This window comes from Cannabis sativa, chromosome X (genome assembly GCF_029168945.1).
Source record: "Cannabis sativa cultivar Pink pepper isolate KNU-18-1 chromosome X, ASM2916894v1, whole genome shotgun sequence".
NCBI classification, from domain to species: domain Eukaryota; kingdom Viridiplantae; phylum Streptophyta; class Magnoliopsida; order Rosales; family Cannabaceae; genus Cannabis; species Cannabis sativa.
Window position 1 is genome coordinate 32382539 of NC_083610.1, and position 8206 is coordinate 32390744.

General features: G+C 40.7%; 1 non-coding gene across 1 annotated transcript; it reads right to left on the reverse strand.

Annotated features, from left to right (window-relative positions):
- Positions 1 to 2879: 2879 nt before the first annotated feature.
- On the reverse strand, positions 2880 to 2986 carry LOC115724245 (small nucleolar RNA R71). The gene has a single exon (XR_004013046.1). It is a non-coding gene; the product is annotated as a small nucleolar RNA R71 (small nucleolar RNA).
- Between the last annotated feature and the right edge of the window lie 5220 nt (positions 2987 to 8206).

The window sequence follows — 8206 nt, forward strand, 5'->3', positions numbered from 1 at the left end:
AACTCTATTTTCGTTCACCCAAAACAGAGAACCAACGAGAGAGAGAGAGAGCACGTATACGGCGTATACGGTACCGAAAACTTTCGTTTCTTCAAGCGGAGTGAAACCTGGGTGAACGTGGGGGTTTGGGATCACTTATATACGACCTAAGGAAGCTTTTTAACGTGGTATAAGGGGCGGAAGTCGTCGTTTTGAGATTCGCCATTTTTGAAGCTTCAAAGGTGCGGCTTAGTTACGGACTCAAATTCGAACGTGTTTAAGCTTGTTATTGGGTCAAGGGAGGTTATATTTGAGTGCATGGGGCCCTAAGGATTGTTTTTGACGTAAGAAAACGAAGCTTTAACGTCCAAAACGAAAATCCAAAATTTTGACTCCATTAAAGGCGGTACACCGCCAACGAAGAAGACAACCCCGATCTGCCTTCTCGGACCACTTTTCTTGATCGTTTTGAGGTCCTGAGCATTGTGGAGAGCTTCCCCAATCGAAAGGACGCTTCAAGAGCCATCGGAGACAAAGTTACACTTTACCGGCGACGAAACCGACGAGAACGTCGGCGACCGCGTTCTGACCGTTTCTGAGGTGTTTTTCTTAGATATTTTTGTATATTTTGATTCCTTATTTTATTCTAAGGTGCTTGGTGAAGTTTCATAATTTTCTGAATTTATTTGGAATTATTGTGAATTATTTAGTATAATTCATAGATTAATTATGAAAAATACTTAGATTACTCAGAAAAATCTAAATATATTTTATATGATTAGTTATGAGATATAAACTATTGCAAAATTGGTAGATTCGAATTTCGGTTAATTTTGTATTTTTCATGAATTATTTGTGTTATTTATTAAATTAATTATGAAAAATACTTAGGTTGCTCAGAAAAATCTAGATTAATTTTATTTGATGGACTATGATATATAAACTGTTATAAAATTGGTAGATTGAATTTTCAGGCGATTATGTATTTTTCATGAATTATTGATGTTATTTCTTATTTAAATTATGAAAAATACCTAGGTTGCTTAGAAAATTCAAAGAAAATTATTTATGACTTATTACAGATTATGAAGTGTATTAGAAGAGTTAGATTCGGTTTTAATTTAATTTTGGTATTTTTCATGAATTTACTTAATTAATGCTTAAGTTAATTATGAAAAATAGATAAGTGTTGTTAAAATAGTAAAATGTATTTTTGAAATACCATTTACTGTCTATGACGTCAAAAGGAATAGGTTTTATTATTTATTAGTTTCTGTAGGTATTTATTATAATTATTGGTGATTAATTAACTATTTATTTGGACTTTAATAAGAATAAATAGTATTTTAGTAAATTTTACGTAAAAATGTGTTGTATGAATTCATGTTTTACGTTAAGAATGTTTGTTTGAGTCCATGCAATATGTTTGTGTGAATCTAAATAATAAATGCTTATGTATGGTGTGTCATGCAAGTAAAATGGACCTATGTGTTACGTATTTTTACATAAGTTTCTGTATGAGTTTAGAGATTCATACTTGAATGTATTTTGAGTGTATTGTTGTGTTAATGAATGTCTAGGATCTTGTTCTCAACAAGGAAATTCGTTGAGGTGCTCGAGGTAGCAAGTGTGGTCTTAGCAACTGAGGTAAGAAGAGTGGACATCTGTACACAGGGTGTATGTTATGCATACAACTTGGGTTGGTTTGTTATTTAATTTGATAGTGTTGTGATTTCTTTATATTTTGTGAGCATCATTAGCACGAGAATAATATTAGGGTCTTGCTGCTTGTGTGAGCATAACACTTGCAGGTTATAACATTATCATGGGTGAGTACAACTTATGGTAATTAATTGCCCTGTTGGATGCCAAGTGTGAGAATAACACAAGGCAGGGTAGGTTACCTCATGTCTGATCAACATGAGAGAATAGTTGATTATCGTATGTGAGTATAATGTGCGGTATGAGACTTGATGTGTGCATGTGAGAACAACATGCGTTGTGGATATATTTATGGCATGTGAATTACTGTTGATTAATATAAAAGAGCAAATTATGTCAAGTAACTAGTTAGGAGGGTTATGTCCTACATAGCTCTTCTTACTGGGCGTTAGCTCACGGGTACTCTGTGTGCAGGTAAGGGTAAGGCTAAGCAGTGAGAATGAAGAGCTCGAGGCGTGGACCGCATGTTAGGGGGCTGACACAGTATTTTGCTTTTAATGTTTTTAACTGCTAAACATTTTGGAACTATTATTTTGACTTAACTAGTTCTTATTTAAGTTTACAGTACTAAAAGTATTTTGTTTTAAACAATGAGATCTCATGCTTGGATATTTTTCAATAAAGCAGTATTTGATTGTTTTTATCTTATTAAATTGTTTTATACGGACTATCCTATGTGACATCTCGGGAAATCGGGGTGTTACAATAGGCAACGTGATTCTAAAAATCGTTTGGTAAAAAGAGTAGTAACTTTAGGTGAAATTGAAAGTGTTTTTGAAAAATTAAGCATAATGGAACAAGAACCTAATATTGCGCAAGAAAAAACACTACTTGAATATTTTTCACCTATTTCATCTAATGCTCCATCATGCATTGTTTTGCCTACTACTAATGCCACTCATTTTGAACTTAAACCTTCAATCATTCAATTGTTGCCTTCTTTTTATGGTTTAGAAAGAGAAGACCCTTACATGCATGTAAAAGATTTCTTAGATATTTGCTCAACTTTTCGTTTTCAAAATTTTTCGGATGAATCGATTAAGCTTAGGTTGTTTCCTTTTTCTTTAAAAGATAGAGCCAAAGCTTGGTTAAACTCACTTCCAACCGGAACCATAACAACTTGGGATCAACTTTTTAATAAATTTCTTGCCAAATTTTTCCCCATGTCCAAAACTGATAATTTAAGAAGAGAAATCTCCGAATTTTATCAAAAAGATAATGAAGAATTTTATGAATGTTGGGAAAGATTTAAAGATTTATTATTAAAATGTCCCCACCATGGTTTTGAAAAATGGAGACTTGTAAAATATTTTTATGATGGTTTAACCCCTTCAAACCGACAAATGATTCAATCTATGCATACCGGAAAATTTTTGAAATTACAAGGGCAAGAGGCTTGGGAAGCTCTTGAAGAATTATCTGTTAATTCACAACAATGGAATTATTCTGAGCCTAGGTCTAGAGCAAATAATTCACCCAAAAGAGGAGGAAAATATGAAATTAAAGAAGAAACTTATTTGAGAACATCTTTTGAAAAATTAGCAAGAAAAGTAGAAGCCTTAGTCATAAGTCAAAATATGAATTCTCATGTTCAACCTAAAAAAGATGTTTTTGCTAGTACTTGTCATAATGATCAAGCATGTCCTTCTTTTCTTGAAACATTTTCCGAAGAGGCTAATGCATTACATTCATATGGTAAATCAAATGATAGCCCATTTTCAAACACATACAATCCTAATTGGAGAAACCATCCCAATTTTTCATGGAGACAAAACCAACCACAAATGAACCAAGGAAACCAATTCAACATGCCAAATCCGAATCATGCCCAACCAAGTCAAACTTACCCTCCACAAAGAAAGCCTTCCTTAGAAGACACTTTACAACAATTCATGCAATCCACCCAACAAATCATGCAAAATCAATCTCAATCCATTGCCAAACTTGAGACACAATTGGGTCAACTTGCCAATGCCGTAACTGAGAGAGAAAAAGGGAGATTTCCTAGCCAACCCGTCCCAAATCCTAAAAGCCAATATGAAGTAGGAGTCCCAAGTCATAAAGAAGAAGCCAAGTCTATTTCAACACTTAGGTCCGGAAAACAAATTGCCAAACCCGATTACACACCTCAAGTTGAAAAAGACCAAAGCCAACCTCAAAGTTCCAACACAAATGACTTGTCAAAAGATAATGATCAAATTCTTCCTTCCATTCCAAAAGCTCCTTTTCCACAAAGATTACTTCCACTCAAAAAAGGCAATCAATATAGTGACATCTTAGAAGTGTTCAAACAAGTAAGTATCAACATCCCATTCTTAGATGCCATTAAACAAATTCCTGCCTACTCCAAATTCTTGAAAGACCTTTGCACTGTTAAAAGAAACACTAATGTTCCAAAAAAGGCATTTTTAACTGAACAAGTTAGCTCCATAATTCAATATAAAAGCCTTGTGAAATATAAAGATCCTGGTTGTCCAACAATTTCATGCATCATTGGTGATCATTTTATTCTTTTATTTTATTTTCTCTCATTTCACACTTAGTAAAAAAATTAGAAATTTCAAAAGAAAACTCTCTCTCTCTTTTCCTCTCATTTTCGGCTGGTGCATGGGATTCAAAGGGCTGGGTTTTGTTCAATCTTTCAAGTGAATTCTCATCCTAATCTAAGCATTTTTCCAAGCTAGGTTAGCTCTCTTGATTTCTCCTTGAAATTATGAAAAAAATGATGAATATTGAGTGAAATGCATGATGTTTTTGGTGATTGTTACTACTGATTATTATTGTTGTTGTTCTTTGTTTAAATGTTGAAATAAATAGGTTTAATGAGATTGTATAGCATGCTTGAGTTCCTTGTTCTTGTAGGTTAGATTTTTATGTGAAAAGTTGAATTTTGGAAAGAAATGGTTCATTTTGTTTCTGTGAAATTTCTGGATGTTCTTGTGTGTTTTGAGAAGCTTATTCTTGCTTAGTTGAGTAGAATTAACTAGGTTTGGATGCATGTTAGTGGATTTAACCAAGTTTGAGTTTTGGAACTCAAAGCTTGGTCTTTAATGGTGAATTTTGCCTCTGTGTTTTCTAGGTGGTTTTGAGGCTTTAGATTTGTTCTTTGGGGTGTTTAGAACAGGTCTGGAAAGTTTGGTACCAATTGGGGTTGAATTGGTCGAGTTATGAGAATTTTAGTTGGGCACTGCGAGGAACCGGAATTAGGTTGCACATCCGGAATTCCGGATGAGGGTTACGAATTTTCCGAGCCGGAATTCCGGTTGGGCAACCGGTCTACCGGTTGGGGAAAATTCAGGGACCCTAGTTTTCCTCGTTTTTATGTTTTTAGGGGTATTGCCATGCTTTTTATCGATAGGGAAACTTTTAGTTCCAAGTTTTAGTCCCCGGGAAGTGTTTTAGCGTGTCACTTATAGCGTTGTGATTTTTATGGTTTAGGAGCCGATGTCCGTAAGCTCGGCTTCGGTTCCGGTCGGGTTGGCCAGAGCACACGAAATCGGAATCCGGAGTAAGATTAGTATAACGGTATGCATATGTAGATTACATGTTTAGCGTGCATGTAGGAAGCCTGCTAGATTACATTAGTTATGTATTTAGGCTTCGAACCATCCAACCTGTCACGTCGGTACACGGCGGAGTATGACCGGCGGCGGAGTATGACCGGTTCGGCCGATCAGTGACACTTGGTTGGTGGTTCGATCTTATTGACCTATCCGTCGGTACGGTGGAGTATGACCGGCGGCGGAGTATGACCGGTTCGACCGATCGGAGGATACTTGTCAATAGTACCGTCCCCCGAACGTTCAAAACTCGGTACCATGTTGGACATGGCGGTAGTGGCTCGGTACCATGTTGGACATGGCGATGGCGGGACTCGGTATCGTGTTGGACACGGCGATTAGTTATGTATGATATTATTATGCTTTTCTTGCGAGTCCGTCGACTCACGGTTTATGTTCATGTGTAGGTAAAGGCAAGGCATGGGCGATGGACCGTGAGCGAGCTTATGAGATTGTACATGTCGGGGCGATTAGGCACAGAGCGTACGATCCTCGGGACGACAAGGCCGAGATTTTTGTAAGCGTCGTTAGACGACTTTTATTTTGATGTAATAGTTAAACAGTTAAACTTTTGTAAATATTTTTATAATCGGGATTCCGAGTCTTTTGTAATATGTTTTACAAGTTTAATCCAAAAGCAAAATTTTAATTAATCACGTTTTTCCATAAACCTCGTTGATTAGCAACGAGCTGCACAGTACGTTTAAAAATCACGTAATACGCCTAAGGTAGTTAGGGTGTTACAATTTGGTATCGGAAGCCGCCGGGTTGTCTTAGAAGATCGTCACGACATGTACAATCATCATCGGCGGTTAGCTCGGTTCACGGTTCGGTAAGCCTTTATTGCTTTAGTAGTTTATTTTATTCAGTTATGACAAAGAAAAGCACTGTTAGGAAGCATGTTAGTAGCTTTGATAGTAGAATAGGCGCATGTTTCATTTCTAATTTCCAAATTAAGCGGCATTAGTAAGCTCGCCTTGAATACGACCTGATATGCCAACTCTTGGTTTCGCAGGCGGTTCTAATCAGATGGACGCCAGGCGGACTACCAGGAGTCAGGGCAACTCCGTAGGGTCGAATCAGGGACAGGGAGCTCAGTTTCCCCCACCTGCCAGGGGCCGAGGTAGAGGTCCCCGAGGCAGGGCTCGTGGCCGGGGTGATGAGAACCCGCCACAGGCTGCCCAGGCTCCCAGGCCGATCGGGGAGCCCGGGTGGGAGTTGCGGTTTGCGGAGATGCAAGCCCGGATCGAAGAGCAAGACCTCGAGATTCAGAGGTTGAGACAGCAGGGTGCTCCTGCAGTTCCTGTGCCCGTAGTTCCAGTGGCACCTGCCCCTGCTGCCCAGGCCGAGATAGTGGTGGCGGCCCATAGATTGGAACCATTGTATGAGCGGTTCCGGAAGCAAGCACCTCCGGTATTCCTGGGAGGTCCGGACGTGATGAAAGCCGAACAGTGGCTGACGGTGATTACCAGAATCCTGAATTTCATGGGTGTTACTGGTAACGACAGAGTGGTGTGCGCCACGTTTCAGTTCCAGGAGGACGCCCTGGTATGGTGGGACATGGTGTCTCAGATCCATGACGTCACCACCATGACCTGGGAAAGGTTCCAGGAACTCTTTAATGCGAAATACTACAATGAGGCGGTCAGAAGCGCCAAGAGGAAAGAGTTCGTTCACCTGACCCAGCGGGAGAACATGAGCGTCACTGAGTATACTACTCAGTTTGATCGGTTGGCGAGGTTAGCCTCGGGAATTGTGCCGACCGACTTCAGTAAGAAGGAGAAGTACTTGGACGGGTTGAATCCCAAGATCAGGCATGACCTGATGATCACCACGGACGACAGCACCACCTATGCTCAGATGGTGGAGAAGGCACTGCGAGCTGAGGGCGCAGTGGGGTGCATGTCAGAATCGGCCCGGTACTCGGTTAGTGGCGGAGCTCCTACCCCTCTGCGTCGGGCTATAGCGGGGAGTAGTGGTTCGGCCATTGATCAGAGGAAGAGGGCACCCACTGCTTCCGGTGGCTCGAGTCAGAACAAGAGGTTCCGGGGGAACCAGAACAGAGGGAGTCGTCCTGGTGGTACTGAGACCCGATTCTCCTATCCCGAGTGCCCTAGCTGCAAGAGGCATCATCGGGGTGAGTGCAAGGGTCAGGGATGCTTTCATTGTGGCATGCCCGGACACTTCAAGAGGGAATGTCCCCAGCTCCGGCCAGAGGCACCGAGAGCTCCAGCGATACCCACTCCTGCCCGGGGTGTTCGCTATCACGCAGCCGATGCGGATGCCGGCCCATCGGTAGTCACGGGTCGGCTTTACGTTAACAACTCGCTTTATTCGGTCTTTGTTTGATTCTGGGGCTACACATTCTTATGTGGCGGCCAGAGTCTTTAGTAAGTTGGGTAGACCCTTTGATAAATATGAATCAGGGTTTGGAACCCTGTTACCTGGCGGAGAATTGGTTATCTCCAATAGGTGGATTAGGTCTATGCCGATCAGGATAGATGGTAGAGAGTTAAGCGCTGATCTGATAGAGATGAGCTTAGTCGAATTTGATATTATTTTAGGAATGGATTTCCTATCTAAATATTCGGCGAGCATTGACTGTAAGAGGAAGATGGTGGTCTTCCAACCGGAAAGTGAAGAACCGTTTGTATTTGTGGGTTCGGTTCAGGGATCTCGGATCCCGGTGATCTCGGCTATGTCAGCGAGAGAATTATTGCACGGCGGGTGCTTAGGGTTTCTGGCCGTGGTGGTGGACACCACTCGGCCAGACACCGTTCGGCCAGAAGACATCAGAGTGGTTCGGGAATTTTTGGACGTTTTTCCCGAAGAACTTCCAGGGTTACCACCTCAGCGGGAGATTGACTTCGTAATTGACTTGGCACCAGGGGTGGATCCGGTTTCCAAAGCCCCGTATAGGATGGCTCCAGCTGAACTTAAGGAAT